Source organism: Talpa occidentalis, unplaced genomic scaffold, assembly GCF_014898055.3.
Source record: "Talpa occidentalis isolate TD23 unplaced genomic scaffold, MPIMG_talOcc4v2.1 talOcc4.4, whole genome shotgun sequence".
Classification (NCBI taxonomy): domain Eukaryota; kingdom Metazoa; phylum Chordata; class Mammalia; order Eulipotyphla; family Talpidae; genus Talpa; species Talpa occidentalis.
This window is the reverse complement of record NW_023604295.1, coordinates 67,288,524-67,311,055: the sequence shown is the minus strand read 5'-3', so window position 1 is coordinate 67,311,055 and position 22,532 is coordinate 67,288,524.

The following is a 22,532-nucleotide window of genomic DNA, read 5'->3' as shown; positions in this document are numbered from 1 at the left end:
AGGACACCGGATGGAAACAAAAAGTACCCAGCCAGCGCTGGAAGAAACCTTGAGAAGACTTCATTTTCTGCATGTAAAGTATTTCCCAGGCACTTTAAGGATTGTAACGTAGTTAAGCTGATTTGTTAAGTGGACATTTAAGATGACATCAGCAGGGAACATCACCTGCCCTTCCCCTCAGTTGTTCTGGGAATATCTATGTAATCACTGCAGTTGGATTACATTTTTGTGGGTGTGTTATGCCAAGAGACAGGAAAATTAAGTTCTAAACGGATTTCAGTTGGCCCTTCATTTACACACAAATCTTTGGAATGTGTTTAGTGATCAACAATCTAATGATCTTCAGGTGTGAGTTGCCCCATTTGTCTATGTGTTTACTGAGCTAGGTGGACTGACCCTGAACTGACTTTCATTGATGTGGTGAGAGTGTCAATAGCCAAAGCAAACCTGTGGAAGACTTTGCCATCCCCTCTGGGCTTACAATGCTGTTGCTCCTTCTCTTTCTCTTTCTTCCTCTCCAAACTCTTAAGCAAATTCTCACATTATCGCTTTGAACTTCCTCCAAGGAAAGTGAAGCTCTTTCTCCCTTCCACCCAGTTCAAATCTTCATGTAGGCTCTATCATTATGAACATCATTATGCACTGTTTCCAGTCAGAAGTGGTTTTTCTAATGCTTTGGGTAGCTTGTTCATTAAACTCATATGTCTCTGCAATAAATGTTGTATTTGCCTGGTATTAACTGATGAGTTTCTGGTGAAAAATAACTTCGTGTACTTGGTGTTATCTAAGAAATTTTAATGTACTTTCCATATCCACATTGGTCTGTGTGAATCATTTGTCAAGCCTCATCCACTGAGGCTTTTTATGGGGTTAATGAGCTTAAGTTATAGCAAGTTTTGTTGGTTTTTTTTTTCCCAACAGAAAGCAATGAAGATTTAAAGAACTTTTATGACTACTTCATTAGACAAGTTTTATAGATTGCTGAGACTAAGCAATAACACGTTTGAAAGGCAGCTTCTTCAGTCATACAAAGTATTTTTACTTAACTAGTTTTATAAAGCGCTGAGGTATATGGGTCTTATTAAGACTGCCATAAAGCTGCTAATAAAGATAATACAGCACAACATTCTTAAAAGATGTTTTTAATTTAAAATTGTTTTCAAAGACTTTCAAAATTATAACAACTCTTAATTAGAAACAGAGGAGTGGTAGCTTGAATTTTCATATCCAATAAATGTAGTCCCTTTTGAATTTGATTATTACTGGAATCATCTCAAAAATATTTACATGGTTGGTGCTGACTAGAATATTAGTAATAAATGGCTAGTGTAAAACAACATGAACCTGGTAATACATGAAACTCCATCGTAGGATTCTCTTTTTTCAATATTAAGAGGTGGGAAAGATGTTCTTTGAGGTAAACAAAAAGCAATGTGTTGCTTCCTGATTGTTATTAGCTGATGGTACTAATAATCCCTTGGTGATGGAGTTCCAAGGCCCCAGTGAAGCATCTGTACTGAGCCAATATAGAACCACAGCTCCTGGGCCTCACAGTAAGAAACTTTGCTTTTCCATTCCCTTAGCCTTAAATTAAACAGACAAGAAATACTGATTTCTGCTTTAAGAGTGAAGAACCCTTGAAGTGCAGTAGGGAAACTCAGAATTGGCATCTGTAATAGAAATTATTACTTCTGCATGAAAACGCATAAAGAGAAATGTTTTAAAGCCTAGGAATGAACATAAATAGGTAAAAATTAGATCACTGAGTATATACAAGAAGGGGATATGTTAATTTGATAATTTCTCCAATTCTTTGGTGATGTTTCCTTTTCACAGAACTAATAATGTGATACAGAGATTCTATTTTCTTCTTTATACAGTGGGAAACCATTCCTAGTGTCTCACCAGCTTCTTGCTATTGTGTCAAAATGACCTGTTGAAAGTAAAGAGGGGAAGCAAGGAAGTTGTTTTGCAGTGACTAAAGTTTTCTAGTTCATCTTTGCTAGAGTGATAACAGTGGAGATAGAAAGAAGTGGCCAAATTATGGATGTATTTGGAGTTAAAAGCAACAAGACTTAATGATTAGATTAGACGTGATTGCTGGTGGACAGAAAGGAATCAGGCTTATGCCTAGATTTATGCCCAGAGCAACTGAAAGATTGCCATTATCACCAGACACATATGGGAAGACTAAGGACATGTAGTTAAGTTTTTAACAGTCTCTAGATATTTAGGTACAGCCATCACAAGAGTAACTGGGACAGAGGTTACGGGAAAAGTCAGTTAGAGATAAAAATGTGCCAGTCATTCATATATGAATGGTACTTAGAATAATGGGATTTCATGAAATGGTTTGAGAGGAGAACATACTTAAAGAATCTGTCTGAGAAATGAGCTCTACCATAGTTCAAAATTTGACCTGATAAGAGTAGGAGTCAGAAAAGGAAACTGAAAAGGAACAGTCAGTGAAATAGGAGGAAACCTAGAAAGGTGCCATCTGCAAAAGCCAGAAGAAGAAAGTATTTTAAGAGGAAGTGATGATAACTAAGTCCAGTGCTGCTGGAGGGTTGAATTATGGGGCAAAAAATTACCTTGGAATTTTATATCACCTTGATAAGAGGTATTTCAGTTGAAATAAAGGCGACCACATATTGACTAATAAGAATTGCACAAAGACTGGTGACCTAGAGATTTTAATCCTAGGAATTTACCTTATGGATATATTAATACCTAGGAAAAATAATGTGTTTAAAGTTACTCCCTGCCGCTTTTTTATATAAGTAAACTATTGAAAACAATACCTATAAATAATAGACAATAAATAAACTATTTACATCCATTCAATGGAATACTGGCCAGCTGTTAAAATTATTATGCTAGTTTTCCATGTATTAATATAAAAGGATCTTCAAAGTATGTTAAAAGGAATAGGTACTTTTTATTAACGACAAAATCAGTCTGTGCATAAAAGTGTATATGAAAAAAAGTAAATAATAGTGGTTACCTAAAAGGAGAAAAACAGGGTACAGAAATGGGGAAGAGATTGGCTGTTGGATATATTTGAATGCCTATGAATTTTGTGTGTATGGATTAGTTGTTCAAAATAGCAAATAGAATTGTATGTATAAATCTGAAAAAAATATTTGTACTTTGAAAGAATAACAAGAGAGAAGAAATGATGGGAGGTTTAGAAATGAATATTGTATATAACTAATTCCTTCAAGATATTGTCAAGAAGTGGATTAAAGGTAGCTGAAACAGGTCATGGAGAGTTGTTTTTAAAGTGGGAGCAATTAATATTGGAATAGACATTAATGTTGGAATAAGGATGAACCAGACAGAAGAAAAAGCTTATTTTTAAAAATGTGGAAAGAGGACAACTATGGGAGCAAAATGTTTTGATAAGTGGTAGGGGAGGCAATTCCATGTACTGGTGAGAGGGGAAAATAACATGTCAGAGAACTGATCCCCCCCAGATCGGGATCAGTCCTTTAGTCATTCTACATTCCTAAAGCTAAGTGCTGCCTGTGACATTTGTGTAAATTCTTGCAATTGATGCTACTTTAGTCTTAGTTCTAATCTCATTTGGACCCTTAACCTCTCTTCAAGACATTTATTTATTTATTTTTGAGTTTGTGGACTAAATTATTTTTAGGGATTTCATTTTATTTTATTTTTATTTTTATTTTTAAACAATATTTGCTTCTCCCCACCCCCTCAGATTGAGTACTCATAGATTTCCTTCCCCAAGGCACCCATGCAACATCACCACAGTCCTCTGTGCTTCTCCCTCCCCCCCTCTGATCCCTCTCCCTCCTCCTCTCCTGAAGTATGTCTCTGGTTTATAATTGTCTGTTTTTGCTTTGTTGTGTTTTGTACTGTTATTATTTTTTTACACTGATATCTTATTTGGTTCCCCTATATTCCTGCTATAAGTGAAACCATCCGATATTTTTCTTTTTCCTTCTGGCTTATTTCACTGAGCATAATTCCTTCTAGCTCCATCCATGTTGCTGCGAATGGCATGAGTTTATCTTTTTTGATTTCTGAATAATATTCCATTGTGTATATATGCCACATCTTCTTGATCCAGCCATCTATTTTTGGGCATTTGTGTTGTTTCCAGGTTTTACCTATTGTAAATATGCTGCAGTAAGCATAGGTGTACAGGTGTCCTTTGGGTAGATCCCTAGGAGTGGAATTGCTGGGTCATATGGAAGCTCCATTTTTAGTAGACTGAGAAACCTCCAGACAGCTTTCCATAGTGGCTGGACCAGTTTGCACTCCCACCAGCAATGGAGGAGAGTTCCTTTTTCACCACATCCTCCACAACATTTGTTGTTGCTTGTTTTTTTTGATATGTACCATTCTCACTCGTGTAAGATGGTATCTCAGTGTGGTTTTGATTTGCATTTCCCTGATAATAAGGGATGTTGAACATTTTTTCATATGCCTGTTGGCCATTTGCATTTTCTCTTTGGAGAAATGTCTTAAGTTCTTCTGCCCATTTCTTGGGCCCACGGCTAATTTACCCTTGGCTTATAAAGGAGATAGCAATAGTTAAAAACAAATTTTCACCAAAATGATGCTCTCTCAAGAGATTAATCCAAAAGCAAAGAAAATTGAAAAGGGAATAAATTCCTCATTATGTGTTATTGTGTTATTTAATGCCGTCACCCAATACAAGTAAAGTCATGTCCAGTAGCTCCAGTGGGACTTGAACTTGGGAAAACTCCCTTCTCTTCTGTGTGTTTAGTCCAAACCTCCTCTAAGTACAGACATTGGAGATCACCATATGCAGAAATAGGTAACCCTCAGGCCCAGTTAGGATTCAGAACTAAACTCATCATCTTTTTCTGCTGAATGTTTAAGCCTCATATTCCATATCCATCAGAGAAATTCCCATATTCCTTTTTTAAAAAATTTCTTCTTACCAAGCCAAGTTCAGTCAGTCTGAATGGATGTCTTCAATCTACTTACCTGCTTAACGAATACCTTAATTTAATGCACACTGCCTGGCCTGGACTATATTAAAATATCTGTAACTGCATCTTCTTGGACTTAGCCTCAGCCCTCTGAATTATCTGCCTCATACTGTCACCAAATTAGCTTTAAAGTTTACTTCTTTTCCATGCTTAATCTCATTTGGTGGCTCCCAATTTCTATCTGGGAACCAACCAAGTCATATAATTTACCCTGCTAGCCCTCTTTTATCATCCAGTTTATTTCCTGCCACTGCTTTACCCACCTAAATTTGGTGAATTTAGTCATTCACCAAAATTTAGATTTATTTGTTTTTCTTTCCAGGCAAACTTCCTTAACCAGAACATAACCCACTCTTGTATACTAGGCATGAACCTTTGTAAGTTTCCATGCTGTCTGTATTTTATTTATTCACCTATGTCTTCTTTCCAATAAGATCAATGAGTCCTGGGAGGCAGGAGTCTTTTTCATTTCTTTCCACCACACTGAGTGAAAGTCAACAAAGGGAAACTTCGATTCTCATGTTGCCTGGGGTAAGAGCACCTGTAAACAAGGCAGGGTACCGAACACTTCACAAATACTCTTGGATAGGAGTGATGTTCTAAAAATCATTTAAAAACTTCTTTTTATCCATTCAGTAGTGGCTTTCTCTATGACAGTTCACCCTTTCAAACTGTTTCATAAAATAAAGGTTTAAAAAAAAAAAAAGATCGGAGAAGCTTTCTATCATAATCTTCCCTGCCCTCAACCACCAAGATAGAGGGCTATTTTTCTTATATAATAAAACCTCACGGGAAGAAACTAATATCACCTTACTCAATAATCGACTTTACTGGTCATCTACTTTTATTTTTTTCCATAACATAGATTGACATTGTTATCTTCATTTCTGTTCTTTAAAATGGACAATAATTGTTACAGTTTCCTCATATCAATCTTTTGTCTCTTTCATGTCCACTAACATTGAGTAAAACTGTCTCAATTTATGCCAAGATATTGATATTCATTCATCTTTGCAGATATTTAACTTTGAGCTTAATCCAAGTTACAGAGGGTTTTGGCTCTGTTTAAACTTGAATATTTCCTCTCTTTCTGCATTATTTCTCATCTTATAATTGACATAAATCAATGTTTAATCACACTCATAAGGAGAATTAGTGGAATAAAGTCTTCTTTGAGATAGATGTTTAATGCAAGTAGAGACCAGTGTATACATTAAAGTCAGTGTTATGTCAAATGCCTAACCATCAAAAACCCTAATTTTATGTTTTGAATTTATTATACTTTGTTTTTTGAAGCAGTTGTGATATTTGAAAAGCATATAAGGTATGATTTTGTTTTCTAACTATCACTGCAAGTAATATTCCTGACAACTGCATCAATAGCTAAGATGGTTTCTTGAAAAAACTAATTTGACTCATGTTATGAGAGGAGACTTAGTTATGTGTACAAGTAACAATGAATAGTTTAGTTGAATATATTCATACCGTCTTATATTAAATATCACTTGAAATAATGAGTCCCAGATTCAGCAAGTAGTCATGTCAACATTCTGTCTGCGTATTACCCACTGCAACATAGCACTAATAATTCAAAACATCTTTTAGCTGCTCTTGGGAATCTTGGCAACTGTGTTTGACAAGACAAGGACCCGTTAATTCTAGCTGAAATAAAGGCGATAGAGCTCTCTATTCTTATCTTTCATAACTGAAGTTTAGACTGTGTGATTTGGAACCTTTCAGTTTTGAGAAAAGGAGCCTAGATTTTAAAAGCCTAAAGAACCAGTTTTTCTTAAATTCATCTGTAAACTTGGCCATCTTTCTTGATTAGGTGGAATCTGCCACGATTAGTCTTAGCTTATATCAGAAGGGAGAGGCCATTATCCTTCCCTTCATAGTCATAATCCTTGAAAGGGCTTTTAAATTAATAGGTTAAAATCCTGAGAAACTTAATTTTTTTTGTCATAAAGAAGTATAACAAGATTTAACTCAAGTCTATGTGATTTCTCTGTCTACACATGTCCTTCCAGATACACCTTCTCAAGCACATACAACCTTTCATTGACCATCATTGCTACCTCAGAACCTTAGTAGAGAAAATCTGTCTTTGCACTTCTTATAAAGTATATAAGTGGATCACACCCTTTCAAGGTTGTGGATAGGGAATAATTCTGTAGTGGCTAAACAGGTTGCATTAAAATCATTGTCACGTGTTGCAGTACAAAATCTTTTTTAGAAAACTTTGAATTTGATATAAGATACAAATATATAATATTTATACTAAAATGGTAGGGAAGTACTATCTGAATGAATAGACTTATGATTCTTATGGCATATAAAAGTGATATTAGACCTCACTAAATGGAAAGTAGAAGGAATGCCTCTTCCCTGGATACAAACTATTAATAGAAGAATAATTTTTAAAAAAATCTTAGAACTCCCCATAATTCCATGAGTACAGTTATAATATCTTAAGAACAAATTGTTTCATAGTTTTCACAGTTGTATTCCAATGTATTTTATCTTTACAACCTGACAGAAATGCATATCCCCATTTTGTGGAAGAGAGAAGTGATTCTCTGAGACTCAGTGGTTTGTCCTACAGCAGGGTCTGACAAATGGTGGGGCTGGGATACCCACCCACATTTCAACTTGGTCAGATTATGTTCCAGTTGTAGAATATGTTGCCCTTTAGTCCTACAGTATTTGAGGAAAAAAAACAACATTCTTCTCTGGATTCATTTATAAGATGCATTTTATCATTTTCATTGTCTATTAGATTTACAACAAAAATGAATGACAGTATTTACAGTTTAAACTGAAAAATATTTCTTTCATATTATTTACTTTACAGATGCTTCCAATATACAAAAGTGATTTTATTTGAAGAACAGTTCCCTCATTTGATATATAATATATAAAGCTATGTAAATAATAAAATAAAATTTTCCAGATTTCCATCATATAATCTTCTCATAAAAATTGAGTATTATGTCTTAGTTTTATAATTTTTTCCTGAATTGTAGCCAAAAAATGCATCTCAATTTTTGTTGGTATATTTTGTTGGTATATCTTTTCATTTGATTAACTATAAGGTTAATATAATTTTTATATTTCGTGGTAATTTATACTATTTGTCCTTTTTAAATTATCTACCATTGCCTTTTTTCATATTACTGTACAATAAATATACCATGTTATAATTCACACTATAGCTTATGTTTTTCAGTGCTTTGTCATATATTGCAAAATTTTCTCTTTGCTGATATCTTTGAACTTTTTCCATCACTATTAATGGCAATAAATTTTATATGAGTCAACATTTCATATTTTTTTTTAACATTTCATATTTTTTTTACTTTGGTTTGGTCTTGACTTCATGAAACCAAAAGTAAATTTACAGCTTTCTATCCCAAGATCACCAGGAATCATGTTTGTTTATATTTTCCAATTTTAATGGTTTTATTTTATATTTAGTTATATTATCAAGTTGTCATTCATTCTATATATCATATGTATATCATTCTATATATCATATGTATATGATATCATTGCTATCTTGATTTTTTTCTAAAGAGTAAGCCCATTGTTCTAATATATGCCTTGAAAATTTATTACCTTTCGTGCTGTTATGAAATACTAAATTTTCAGCTAGATGCTTCTGTTCATGGTGATGGATTTCTGTTTAATTGCTCTCTCTCTCAATTGTTGCAACACACCTACACTACTTTTACTTATTGTACATTTTATATTTTGCACTGTAGAGCAAGTGCTTTCTTGTTTGTCCCCTCAGTGAGCATGGACGTTTTTGTGAGATATCAAAAAAGTGAAAATTTTTATTAGAATAGCATTTTAAGTAAAAATTAATTTGAAAGGACCAACTAGATTTCCCATGGAAAATATAATACTGACTTGTTTCATGTTTGTCAAAACAATTTTATAATTGACTTTTATATGGATTTCGTGTGGTTTTTATTTGAATATTTTCCTAGGTATTTCATGTTAACATATGAATACAAATAATCATTTCTTATTGAATCTCCTTTTGGTTATGGCTGGTTCGCAGAACATTTATTTTTATTCATTTGTCTTTAATCTATATATTGTCAATTTATTTATTTATTTATTTTTGGGGGTGGTACTTGGAAAGTCAATAACCTATGGCAACAGCCCGGAGTTAGACGATTGATAAACTCAAGTGTCTTTATTCCGGGTATGAGGAGTCTTCTTAATCTGGCTTCTATCTACATTTCTAACTTTATACCTTACCAAATTAACTCACCATTTGAATTTCTCAATTGTGAACTTTTTAGCAACTAACTTCATCCTAAACAAAATCTTACTAGAGATTCTCTAAAAATTGTTTTTCACTATATTAGCTTCTTACATTTATTTGTATATGTTATTGAACTTACTGCCTTTATATGTTGTTTATGTATAAATTATGTCCCTATATTCACTATGCCACAAGCTTCGAAGGGCCAAGTACATGTGTAGCCAGTGACAAGTGACTAAAGTAGACTTAAAAAAAATTGTACTTTTAGTAAGTAAATGAGAGTTCAGTGAGTTTATTCCCTAGACCTCTTGTTAATATCATCTTGTTCAAATCTCTAAACATCTTTGTGTCTCTATTTTATGCCTATAAAAAGGGGTAAAATAATTCTTGGTCTTCTTGAAATTCTTACAGTTACTATTTAGCATCAAAATAAGAAAATTACAGGAATGTTTTATAAATATAAGGTGTTATATGCTCAAAGTGGATCTGTCTGAATATTGTGATTCTATAGTTTTACTGAAGTTCCAAATGGCCAAACACGTGGCATACACACACACACTCACTCATATTAAAGGATGTCATATTTCTTATCTTTATTAATATATTTCCGTATGTGTTAAAAAATAAGAATCAGCTTTGTTATCTGGTAGCCTCACATTTGAATGCTACTAATGTTGGAGGTATTAACTTCACTTGGAATAGCATTTTTAATCATCTTAATTTACATTCTTCTTCTTCATTTAGATGTTAAGTTCCTAAAAGATAAGTACATCTCTATATAATACATAATATATATTATACACAAATAGTCACTAAAGGTCTTTAGTAGTGATAGCATCTTTGATAGTGATAGTAAATGTCTGAATAGTTATATACAGGATAAGAAAAACAAATTTAAAAAGCTGATATACAATAGAAAAAGGTCAGAAAATAATCTCTACCATCCCAATTGCAAAATTCTTACACAGGTCTGCATTTTAGGTAGCTAAACATTATTCATGAGCCCTTGAGACTCTACCAGTTGGGAATGCTACACTTGTTGAATTTTTGAGAGCTCTAGCCTTTGTTCTGTATATTAACTAAGCAATGCTTTTGCATTCTACAAACAAATTTTACAAATGAGATGCACAGCTGGAATGTGACTTGACCTCGGCTTCTGGCAGTCTTTCAGATGCACTTACTACAAGTAACATAAAGAAGTTTAAATTTAAAAATTTAGAGAAGACAAATGGTAAGACTACTGATTTGTTTTAAATATTTGTCAAATTTTTCATCATCCATGGGGTTTGCAGATGCTGTCTCGGTACTATTGCTCATGTTTCTGATGAAGCCATGCTATATAAAGCACAACTCTGTCAAATTCACAGGAGTCAGTGGAAAGATATTTTTTGTGATAGATAGAATTGACAAGTACAAATTCTGTGGAAAATGTGATAACCTTCAGTGATACTACTCTATTTTTGTAGGATCCCAAAAGAGACACCATTATAGGAGGAAGAGAAGGTTCTTGTGATTTATTCTTGGTTGCTTTAAAGAATTACACAAATGCAGTGTAATTTGGGAATTCTTTGCATATTTATTTGTTTCATGTCTGATTTTTTTTCATAAGAGGGATCTCTGCTAAGATGTAAAGTGACCTCTGAATGAATCAGAGAACCTGAGCAAGCTGTACTATTTACACACACGTGTAAGATAAAAATTTCCCCATATTTTCCTATGCTGGTACCAATTGTTATAGAGAGCAGAGAGTTAAATTTAAAGAGGAGGGCCTCCCCTGGTAGCGCAGTGGTTGAGCGCTGGGTTGCGAAGGTGCCTGCAGCCTCTGCAGTGCTGGTTCGATCCCCGGCTGCTCCCCGGACACCGGAGGAGGGTCCCGCATGGCGCGCAGACCTCTCCTGCCGCCCGCTGCTCCCCTCAGCAGTGTACTTCCATCCTTCTGCCAATGAGAAGGATGTCAAGCTGATTCTGAAGAATTAGACCCGATGTTAGCATAGTAAGTTTGCATATTCCCTTTGTGTCAAAGAAAAACCCAGAATATACCTGTATTTCAAACAGTCCCCACTACCCCCATGAGGGCTAGTCCAGCAACATAAGGATCTGGGCATCTTTTACCCCGATTCTATGTCATCAGATATGTCATCAAATCCACACACTAAGCCAATACCCAATAGGAATAATGCTGAGAGTACAATACCTAAGGAGACAGTTACTCTCAAGGCTATGCAGGTTCTGTCTTAAATTGTGCATTCTAGGCATCTCTCTTGCCTTCCCCTAGTTCCAGGTATGAAAGAAGGGTATAAAGCCTTAATCAGGTTGGGCTGCTGTAATAAAATACCATAGATTAAGTGGTTTATAAACAATAGAAGCGTGTCTCTCTCGGATCTTGAGGCTGGATACTTCAGGATCAAAATATGTTTAGAATTGGTGTCTGAGAGTTTTCTTCCTGGTTCATGAATGGCTGTCTTTTTACTATATCCTTCTCAGGGAATATGGATCTCCTGGGTCTCTTTTATAAGGACACTAATCCCATTCACGAGGATTCCACTCTTCATGACCTAGTCACCTTCCAGAGGCACCACCTCCAAATACCTTTTGGTGTTTTAGACTTCAGTATAATGAGTTTTCAGGGAACATAAACAACCAGTTTATGGCACAGGGTAACTTTGAATCCCCTTTGTGAGCTCTTCAGGAATTTGACTAGTCTGGTAACTTACTGAACACTATAAAACTTATTGGTAGATTCATAAACATTATTGGGTTCAGTTTGTCTCAGATGCCTACTATTGATGAATTGTCTCAGATACCTACTATTTTACTTCATTTAAATTATTGCTACATGATAAATATCCAGCAATAGGATTACTGGTCAAATGACATGAACATTTTGGGGATGTGTTACTTACTGCCAAGGTTCTTTTCAAATGAATTATTTATTTATTTATTTTTAAATGAGATTTTTTTTTTTTAAGTTTTTTTTATTTATTTATACAAGAACTGGGGTACAGGCCAGAGATGCAGGAGGGTGAGAGAATTCACCAGAGACAGAGCAGAGAGCAGAATAGGCAGAAGGACCGAAGTACACTGCTGAGGGGAGCAGCGGACAAGACAGGAGAGGTTTGCCTCGCCACGTGGGTATCTTCCTGGCTGGCCGGGAATCGAACTGGCACTGCAGAGGCTGCAGATGGCTTCACAGCGCTGTGCTTAGCCCACTACACCACCAGAGAGGCCCAAAAGAATTTTTTATATTGTTACTATAAATAGCTATGGTGATGTTCACCGTCATAAGATGCAATTAGATATTTGGAAATATGCTGATATGCTATTAGAATAATCACCTAATAGAAGTTCATGGGATGATTGCTCATATTTTTTACTTCTTTTAATTCAAAAGTTAAATTGTTAGTAATAAATATAAGGGGTAATACTACTATACTTGGTCAAAATCTCATAACTTTGTTATAATTAGTATTACTAGTTTTCTATCTTAAAGGCATAGGAATGAGCCTAAAATAAAGTGACTAATATTTATAGATTCAACCAGCAATAGTTTTATAAGTTTGGCATGACCATTTGAAATTAACTTAGGTAAATCAAATTTTAAATTAATTTTAAATGTTACTATTTTTCCACTGAAGGTAGATTCCAGGGATTCCCTGACTAATTTGATTAAAATGAATAAAAACAGAATTGCCAATGAGTGAATCAATTCTTTGGTAACATTTGGTATTTCATACCAATGGGGCTTTGTGCAATATTTTGTTACTGCCTAAAGATACTAAATAATGCATGGTGTAGGCATTTACCCGTGAGTAGTAACTCTGCAGCTTGGCCTCCTTTTCAGGACTTCTAAATGTCAGAATGGGGTAGGAGTCTCTCTTCAGACCTCTTCTCTTCTTCACCCACACTCAGATGTGGATGAAGTCTCCACTTCTCCTGTGGCTTAAAAAAGACTCACTTATTCAAAAGTTCAGTATCGCAGTTCCAGTACTGAATTCTTAGATTTAGATATCAAATGGCTCTATGATATCATTCTTTGTATACTTAATCAATATCTCAACATCCCAGCCAAACTTGCTCCTTTCCAAATATTCCCTATTTTTCTGATCATATCACTAAACCCCTGCATACATAGGCCATAAACATGTGTGTTAATCCAAACTCTTCTTTTTCCCTCTCACCTTCATCCAATCCATCAATAAGCCTATTGGTTCTACTCTTATATCTATCTTTTATCATGCCTTAGGAAATGCTGCATGATTGAATGAATCCTGACCACAATTTCAAACTCACCTATGTAAAACAAGAAATTTTACTTACTCACCCTTCAAACACTTGACTGCCTGAAAATTATATTTATGTTTGCCTATTTATTGTCTCTCTTCCCTATGAAGAATGCTGCCTGGTACACTGTAGACATTCAGTAATACTTGTAAGTGAGTAAACTCATAGCCACAGTATAAGTCCTTCAGAAACAGGGTTGGAAGTGATGGTAATCAGATTGACAGCTGCACATGACCATTGGCATGCTAGAACAGAACATGCCATAGATGTGCTTTCTTAAACACAATCTTTGTTTTTGTAACACATAAACACCATCATCCCTTTTGAATACAGAGTGCCAAAAATATCATACTGACTCAAAGAAATAATTCTACTTCTTTTAACATAAGATAATTCTATTAGAATACTCTCAAAAACAAGGCAAGAGAAAAACTTTTTAAAAAAAATTTTATTATCCATCTCTCCAGTCATCCTTCCCTCATACCTCTGAAATTTTATGCTAAGAGAAAATTGTGTCTTTCCTCCCATAATCAAAAATGATGTTCAGATTTGATGACAGTGATCATAAGGAATATTACTATGGCCAATTATTTCAAATTGTGCAAAAGCCAAAGCCCATAAAACGATGTCATGGTCATAAATCTGTCTTTCTACTCTTCCTAATGTCTTATTTGCCCTAGCAACTTCTCAGACAATAGCCATAATAAATGAACTTCCTGCTGGGATTTGCATATCTCACCAGAATAGTTTGTTTTATATCTTAAAAGTTGTATTGCATATATTTAAATGATTTTAAATAATAAACCCCAGAGTTTTTCTGACGTGACTGATAATGAAATTTATAGTCCACGATAGAGTCCCTTTGCCTGGGCCTGCAATAAATTAACTACCAGGAAATATATAAAATGTGCTGTTGTAAAATTCCTGGTTTCTCTCTACTGAGTTTATTTGAATACTTGCTAAAATATACCTCATTGTTTGCAGATCATATTTAATCTCCTGATCATAAAGCCTCTTTCCATATTCTTTGTGTTGATTGGTGGTACCTTTGATTATCTAGTCTCTTAAGCCAGAAGATTCATTCCATAATGCCCAACTCTCCCTAATTTCATGTATCAATTGAATCATGATAGCCTCTCAGTTCTGCGTACAAAATGGCTCTGCCATCTGTTCCCTCTTTTAAAGTGCTTTGAAATGGACTCGTCTAGTCTCACAGAGGTGCATTCATCCTGATTCTGGCTGTACCTATCTTTCCCCTTAAAAATAGAGAGGATTCTGTCTGCTCAGAATCATGTCCCAAGTCTTCTCTCTGAAAGGCAGAAGGATTTAGGAATGGTTGGTTGACTTGCTACTAGACATTCTACTGCAGAGGTACTACTGGAAGTAGGAGATTCTATAAAAAAGAGAAGATGTGATACCAGCCAGGAAGGGTTTCACATCCTGTCTCTGCCTCTACCAGTGGGCAAGTTCACCTCTCAAGATGTTAATTATTTTTTACTTTAAGATCATAATTCACGGGCCTCCCCAGTGGCGTAGCAGTTGAGCGCTCGGTTGCGAAGCTGCCCGCAGTCTCTGCAGCGCTGGTTCAATCCCCGGCCGCTGGGCGAAGGTCCCACTCTCCTGCCACCCGCTGCTCCCCTTAGCAGTGTACTTTGTCAGTCTGCCTGTTCTGCTCCCTGCTCTGGCTCTGGTGAATTCTCTCACCCTCCCAAGCTTCTGACTGTACCCAGTGCTTATATAAATAAATAAAATCTTAAAAAAAAATCATAATTCATGTATCATGGGGTTTTGTGAAAATTATACAGGATCATGTACTAAAAGAGATTTCCTGATATTTGTTGGATGTTCACCAGCTGTTCTCTTCATGAATCCTCCTATCATTTCTAGGCATCATCATATGATACCCAGAAATCCTGCAGAAATTCAGCATGCTTTCCTAGCAATCTGGCTGAGATATGCTGAGTACCAAAAATTTATTTATTTCTCAACTAGGAATGAGACCCTGTTCTATCAGTTTACCTGTTTCTGTCTGTGCTTCTGCAAAATATCATTCTACATTAGCTGAAAATCAATTCCTTTCATGTTTTTTTGTTTTGTTTTGTTTTAATATGCAGTGGTGACAAGGTTCTAAAAAATATATATATTTCTTAGCCATCTCTGTTCTTGAATGTTTTTACAAAATCAACACTGGTACTCATTGTTTCTTATATAAAGTTCATGGTCTTTTCACTCCTTTGTTCTCTACACAGTCAATCTCTCCTTTGCAATTAGAATTCCTTCCCTTGCTTGAATGTCTAGCAAATGTCTGATATTCTCAAATGACATCCTCTGTAAACCTTCTCCAAACTTTGCCTGATCTCACGAAGTCAGTTATTCCCACTCAGTGTTACCATTGTGTTTTGATATGTCTCTGAAAGTGTGCATCTTGTCATATCAGTACTGTTTGTCTTACCCATTATCACATAAATTTCTTGATGAATGACAGTATCATAACATCTAGGGTATGCTTGAAGCTCCACATAGGTGTTCCTATTTCAGTTGCCCTTATCCATTTAAAGTTCTTTTTTCTGTTCATAGTTTTTTTGTGATTAATTTGATTTTCACTTCTATAACTTTCCTGGCCTTATTAATCTAGATTCCGCTATGATGAGACATCCGTTTTTTTTCTTTTCTTGGCTTATTTCGCTGACATGATCCCTACAGCGCCATCATGTTGCTGCAAAAAACTGAGTAATATTCCATGGTAATATGTACCACATCTTCTTGATCCAGTCATCACTTTTGGGCATTTGGGTTTTTCTCCAAAGCTTAGCTATTGTAACAGCATGCTATAACATAGGGGTGCAGTCTCTTTGGATTGATGTTCTGTGTTCCTTTGGTAAATACTAGGAGTGGAATTGCTGATCACATGGAAGCTCCTTTATGTTTGGTCCAGAAATCTCCACAGCTCTCCATAGTGGTTGGACCAGTTTGCACTCCACCAACAGTGCAGAAGAGTTCCTTTCTCCACATCCTCGCAAATTTGTTGTTGCAGTTTTTTTAATATGCCATTCTCACTGGTGTGAGATGGTATCTCATGGTAGTTTTTGATTTGCATTTCCCGATGCAAGTGATGTTGAACATTTTTCATATGTCTGTTGGCCATTTGCATCCCCTTCAGAAGAAGTTTTCTTTTTAGCTCTTTGCCATTTTTCTGGATTATTTTCTTTGTTGTTGCTGAGTCTCATCAGCTCTTGCAGATTTTGTGATCAGTCTTTATCATTAGTGTTGGTGCAAAATGTTCTCCTCCAGTTGGTGGGTTTCTCTTTGTTTTTGTTATTGTCTCTTTTGCTGTGCAGAAGCTCTTTAATTTGATGTAGCCCAGCTGTTGATATTTCTCTTCCTATCACTGCTTTGGTGATGTGTCTGTAAAGATGTCTTTGATCTGCAAATCCCGTAGTGTTTCGCCATATTTCTTCTATGATATTTTATGGTTTCAGGTCTTATGTCAGTTCTTAATCATTCAGATGATTTTTGTGTAGTGTGAGGTAGTGAGCTTCATTCTTTTGCATGTAACGACCCAGTTTTCCCAGCACCTTTATGAAAACTTTTCTTTGCTCCAATGCATGTCTTTGTTCCTTTGTCAAGATAGTTGACCATAAATTGTGGGTTTATTTCTGGATTTTTCTATTCGATTCCATTGGTCTTATGTCTTCTTTGTTCCAATACATGCAGTTTTGAATTATGGCTTTGTAGTATAGTGAAGTCTGGGAGTGTGAATGCTCCTTTCCTTCTTTTTTTCAGTAGAGCTTTGGCTATTCCGGGTTTTTTTTGTGATTCCATATGATTTCATCAATAATTGTTCTATTCTTTGAAGAATGCCATTGAGAACTTTTTTGTGGGGGGGAAGGATCAGAATGGGGCGTTGCAATGTATGGGGGAATATAAAAATAAATTTAAGATTAAAAAAAAAAAAAAAAATAAAGTTCTTTTTTCTTTCTTAAATTTTCTTTGTCAAACTGTGCAACAATTTCATATCCTACATGATACACAAATGTGATTCTTACACAAAAATTATTTTCAGGGCCCCCCGGTGGCGCAGCGGTTGAGCACTGGGTTGCGAAGCTGCCCGCAGCCTCTGTGGCGCCGGTTCGATCCCCGGCTGCTCCCCGGCCACTGGAGGAGGGTCCCACATGGCGCGCAGACCTCTCCTGCCGCCCGCTGCTCCCCTCAGCAGTGTACTTCGGTCCTTCTGCCTGCTCTGCTCCCCGCTCTGGCTCTGGTGAATTCTCTCACCCTCCCGCGCTTCTGACTGTACCCAGTGCATGTATAAACAAAACAAACAAACAAACAAATAAATAAATAAAGCATGCCTCTATAAAAAAAAAAAATTATTTTCATATAATTTTGAATATCAACATTTGAAAACCTAGATGAATTCTCCAGTATGTGTGCTTCCCTCATTTGTATAAAAATATCATACTGCACGAGAGATTTCAAAGTAAAAAAATCTCAAAGCCCTGTTTAAATTTTAAAATCCTTTAGAAAAATTAATCATGTTTTAACCAGTTCATTACAAGTAAATAAATTGAAAAGCAATGAAGCATTATTTCAACAACCTTCAAAATAAACATCTTTCTTTCCCCAAATTGTTTCATAGTACAAGTTGGTGCCCAAACATATATCCCTACCATGATAATAGCCCTGAGAGAAACTTCTTACTTGGAAAAGGGTAAAAGAATAACTGGCATTCAACTACTATAGCATAGTTAATACAACCAAAGGGTCACACAAATCCAGGTTCTATATGTTTCTCTGCTAGAGAAGCTTCAGGAGCTTCTGTGGCTCCCTGTACAGGCTTTTCATCACTGAGCTAAGAGAGAGAGCAGAGTCCTCAGGCATCTAGCCAGTAAGCTTCATCTTTTTTTTTTTTTTTAAAGATTTTATTTATTTATATAAGCACTGGGTACAGTCAGAAATTCACCAGAGTCAGAGTGGGGAACAGAACAGGCAGACTGACGCAATACACTGCGCACCATGTGGGACCCTCGCTGGCGGCCAGGGATCAAACCAGCGCTGCGGAGGCTGCAGGCAGCTTCGCAGCCCAGCGCTCAACCGCTGCAACACCAGGGGAGGCCCAGTAAGCTTCATCTTAATGATACTTCTGGACCAAAATATTTGAAGAGTTCTGCAATTCCATCTGCGAATGGGAAGGGTAATTGTACTATCCCTTTCCATATTTGTGATATGTTCATACTACTTATATTATCTTAAAATCTTTTTACAAATTCTGTCCTCTCAAAATATCTAGTAGATTATCAGATCTCTGCCATGTTAAGTTTGTGTATAAGAATTTTCAAAAACCTACTTTGTAAAGTAACTGACAAAGTGGGGAACTTGTACTTCCTGACAGAACATGAACTGAGAGTGTCATTCAAGTTCTATTAGTTAAGTATTAAAAAATATTAGTCTCCTGCCTGGGGAAAGATAAGAATATTTTTAGTGCCTTTTTATTACTTTAAAAGGAATTTTCTAACAAATTCAGTTTAAGTATAAATACAACTCTTTAATTATCTGTAACAATGGGGAATGGGAAATTGAAATCTACAGATAATCCAAAATTTTATTTTAAAGAGCACATTAAACCTTGGTACCCATGGAGTTTCTTCACTTTACTCAGAGCCAAGAATTAATTTGCATGCTTTCTGTATATTTTTTGATACTTCATCAATGGTAGAGGGACTGATTAGAAATAAGGGAGGCACTTAGTAGAGTAGCCAGAAAATAAGTGAAATCAGAACCCGAAGGACTTGAATCAATCACAAAATTCATATCTAACCTTTGAAAATTTAAAATGAAACCAATTTTCATTTTATGACATAAATTCTTTTTTAATTAGTTTTTTTTTTATTTTTTTAATATCATTGTTCATTTTTAAACAAAATTTGCTTCCCCCACCCCCTCAGGTGTAGTCCCCATAGAGTTTCCTTCACCAATGCACCCATGCACAATCACCTCAGTCCCCTGTGGTCCTATCTCCCTCTCACTAATTCCTCTCCCTCCTCCTCCCCTGCAGGATGTCTCTGATTTATAATTGTTATGACATAAATTCTAAGAGCTAAATACAAAACATTTTGAGTGTGTAAGTTTCTAGAATAGATCATCTTGTTATTTAAAAAATACAGTATCTTCAGTTCACCTTTCTAAATCAAAAAATGCTATAACTGTTTTGAACCTTATCAAATCCATTTTCCCCAAACAATAAAACAAAGAGCATTTCATCAACTGAAAACTTTTGTAGATCTAGTCCCATTTCAAAGGGGGATACATAATTTTTTTATTTATTATGCAAAGTCAGCATGCAAAGATAAGGTGAGCTGATTCTATCATTGGTGCTGCCTCTCCCTTTAAAAAGGCTCACCAGGGCCTCACCTGGTGGCGCAGGCAGTTGAGCGCCCAGCTGTGAAGCTGTCCGCAGCCTCTGTAGCGCCAGTTCGATCCCCAGCCAACAGGCAAGGATCCCACATGGCGTGGCAAACCTCTCCTGTCTCGCCCGCTTCTCCCCTCAGCAGTGTATTTCTTCAGTCTGCCTGTTCTGTTCCCTGCTCTGTCTCTGGTAAATCCTCTCTCCCTCCCGCAAATCTGGCCTGTACCCCGGTTCTTGTATAAATAAATAAGTCTTTAAAAAAAAAATAAAAAGTCTCACCACCCAAAATGGTTATTGTAAAGCCAATACAATATAGCTAACACAGCAGCAACCATAGACAACTTCCTTCACAATATCAATGGTGACATTTTTGCTTATTGCTTAACCTCATTTTTGCCTCAAATTCTATTTTTGGTTGGGTCACTTCATGACTATTATCTACTAATAGCTAAAAGGATGTTCATTTCATTATAGTTATTTGAGGATAAGTAACAGTCTTTATTTGTATGAAACATGAAGAATCTGAAATCCAGCATAGAAGTTACCAAGTGAAGCATAAGTGATATGTTGGATGTGCCTAAAAAAAAAACCTGTCGTCTTCTCTAATAAGCTAAAATCCAAATCCTGTAAAATTGGCAGAGGGAAAAATTCATTTATGAGAAAGCATGCATACCACTACTCCTCACAGTCCTTCTCCTGTGATTTCCCATTTCCCTAGGGATCTTTTGGTTACTTTGCCACTTTCACACTGGCTTAAGTGGAACTGAGAAGTACTATATCTGGGCTTTACACAAGTGCCTTCTATTCACCACTCATGTCATAAATACTTCTTTGTTGCTTCAAGCAAACCAGCCACTAATGTAAGATGCACCATTGTTCTTATGGAGATAATACATAGGTCATTCTTGGGAAAAGAGTGATTTATTTAAATTGTTTATGAAACTACATTATAAATGGAGGTTAGACTACTTAGTCAAAGTGTATTCAGTTTGGAATACTTTGTAAATACTTAGATATCTTCAGATAAATCTAAGAATGAATATTTGCAATAGAAGTATAAATATGATATCAATGAAATATTTAACCACTCTTCCTTTATTATTAAAATTTTAACCCAATATAATCTTTAGTTATATATATATAATATTTCCCCTAATTTAAGCAAACTTAACCATTAGTCTTATTTTAAAAGCAGTCCTATTATTAAATTTGAAAATGAAAAGAGATTTAAATGATTTGACAATACATAAAAGTAGAAATTTCCCCTGAGCATTTAAGTATTTAATGTAGATATGAGTTGTTTGTTTTATAAAATGCTATTCTAAAGGATTTATAAGCACCTTGAAATTATGGGCATAAAGACATGTATATGTCTTTACATATCATCACAGGGAAAAAGATACAATAGCTTTCCTCAGAACCATGACATAAAGTAAAATCCATTCATTGTGGATTTTAGGTACCTACTGTAATTTGATCAGAGTTCGAGTATCTCAGTCAACAAGTATAATATGCACAGAAATACTCATTCTTACAGGATGTGATCCTTTGAACATATTTTACAATTGAATTCAAAATAAAAGCAAAGTCTTTTTCACACAATCAAGCTGCATTGTTGTGAGATCTCCCTAGGCTTCATACTTACTATTATCAAAAATTGATATTGTTGTAAGGTAACAATGTTTAATAGTTATAATTGAACTCTTCTCAAGGATTCCAGGAAGGAAAACCATTTTAGATACTTAATGAATAGAAAAGTATTTACAGGATTTTATGTTCTTTGTTGATTTGTTTTTGTCCTCAAACCAGCAAATTTCAAATTTAGTCTAACAGGATTTAAGTGTCTTGAAACCACCATTCCCTTATGTGACCTTTTATAAGACGTGAGGGTCTGAACAACACCTTTTCTTCAACTGTCAATTTTTCACATTTTTTTCTTTTTTTTAAAGATTTATTTATTTATATAAGAACCGGGGTACAGGCCAGTTGTGCGGGAGGGTTGAGAGGATTCACCAGAGACAGAGTGTGGAACAGAACAGACCAGAAATATACTGCTGAAGGGAGCAGCAGGCAAGACAAGAGATGTCTGCTTCGCCATGTAGGTAGTTCCCTGGCCAGCTGGGGCTTGAACTGGCACTGCAGAAGCTGCGGACAGCTTCACAGCGCTATGCTTAACCGCCTGCACCACCAGAGAGGCCCTACATCTTTTTTTTTTAAGATTTATTTTTACTTATGCATATAAGAACTGGGGTGTAGGCCAGAGGTGTGGAAAGGGGGGTAAGTTGAAAGGATTGAGAAAGAGTGGAGAGCAGAACAGGGGGATCTACTGAAATACGCTGCTAAGGGGAGCAGCCAGAGAGACAGGAGAGGTCTGCTGCGCCATGTGGGTTAGCAACCTAGCTGGGGATCGAACTCATGCTGCAGTGCCTGGTGATAGCTTGACAGTGCTGAGATTTTAACCCCTGCATCACAGGGGAGGCCCAATTTTTCACACCTTATTTAAACTGCAAGGGTAACATTCAATTTGTCTTAGACAGCACTGTTCTGGCCCTAAACTGCTTGGAAAATTAATATTGTTTCCACTGGT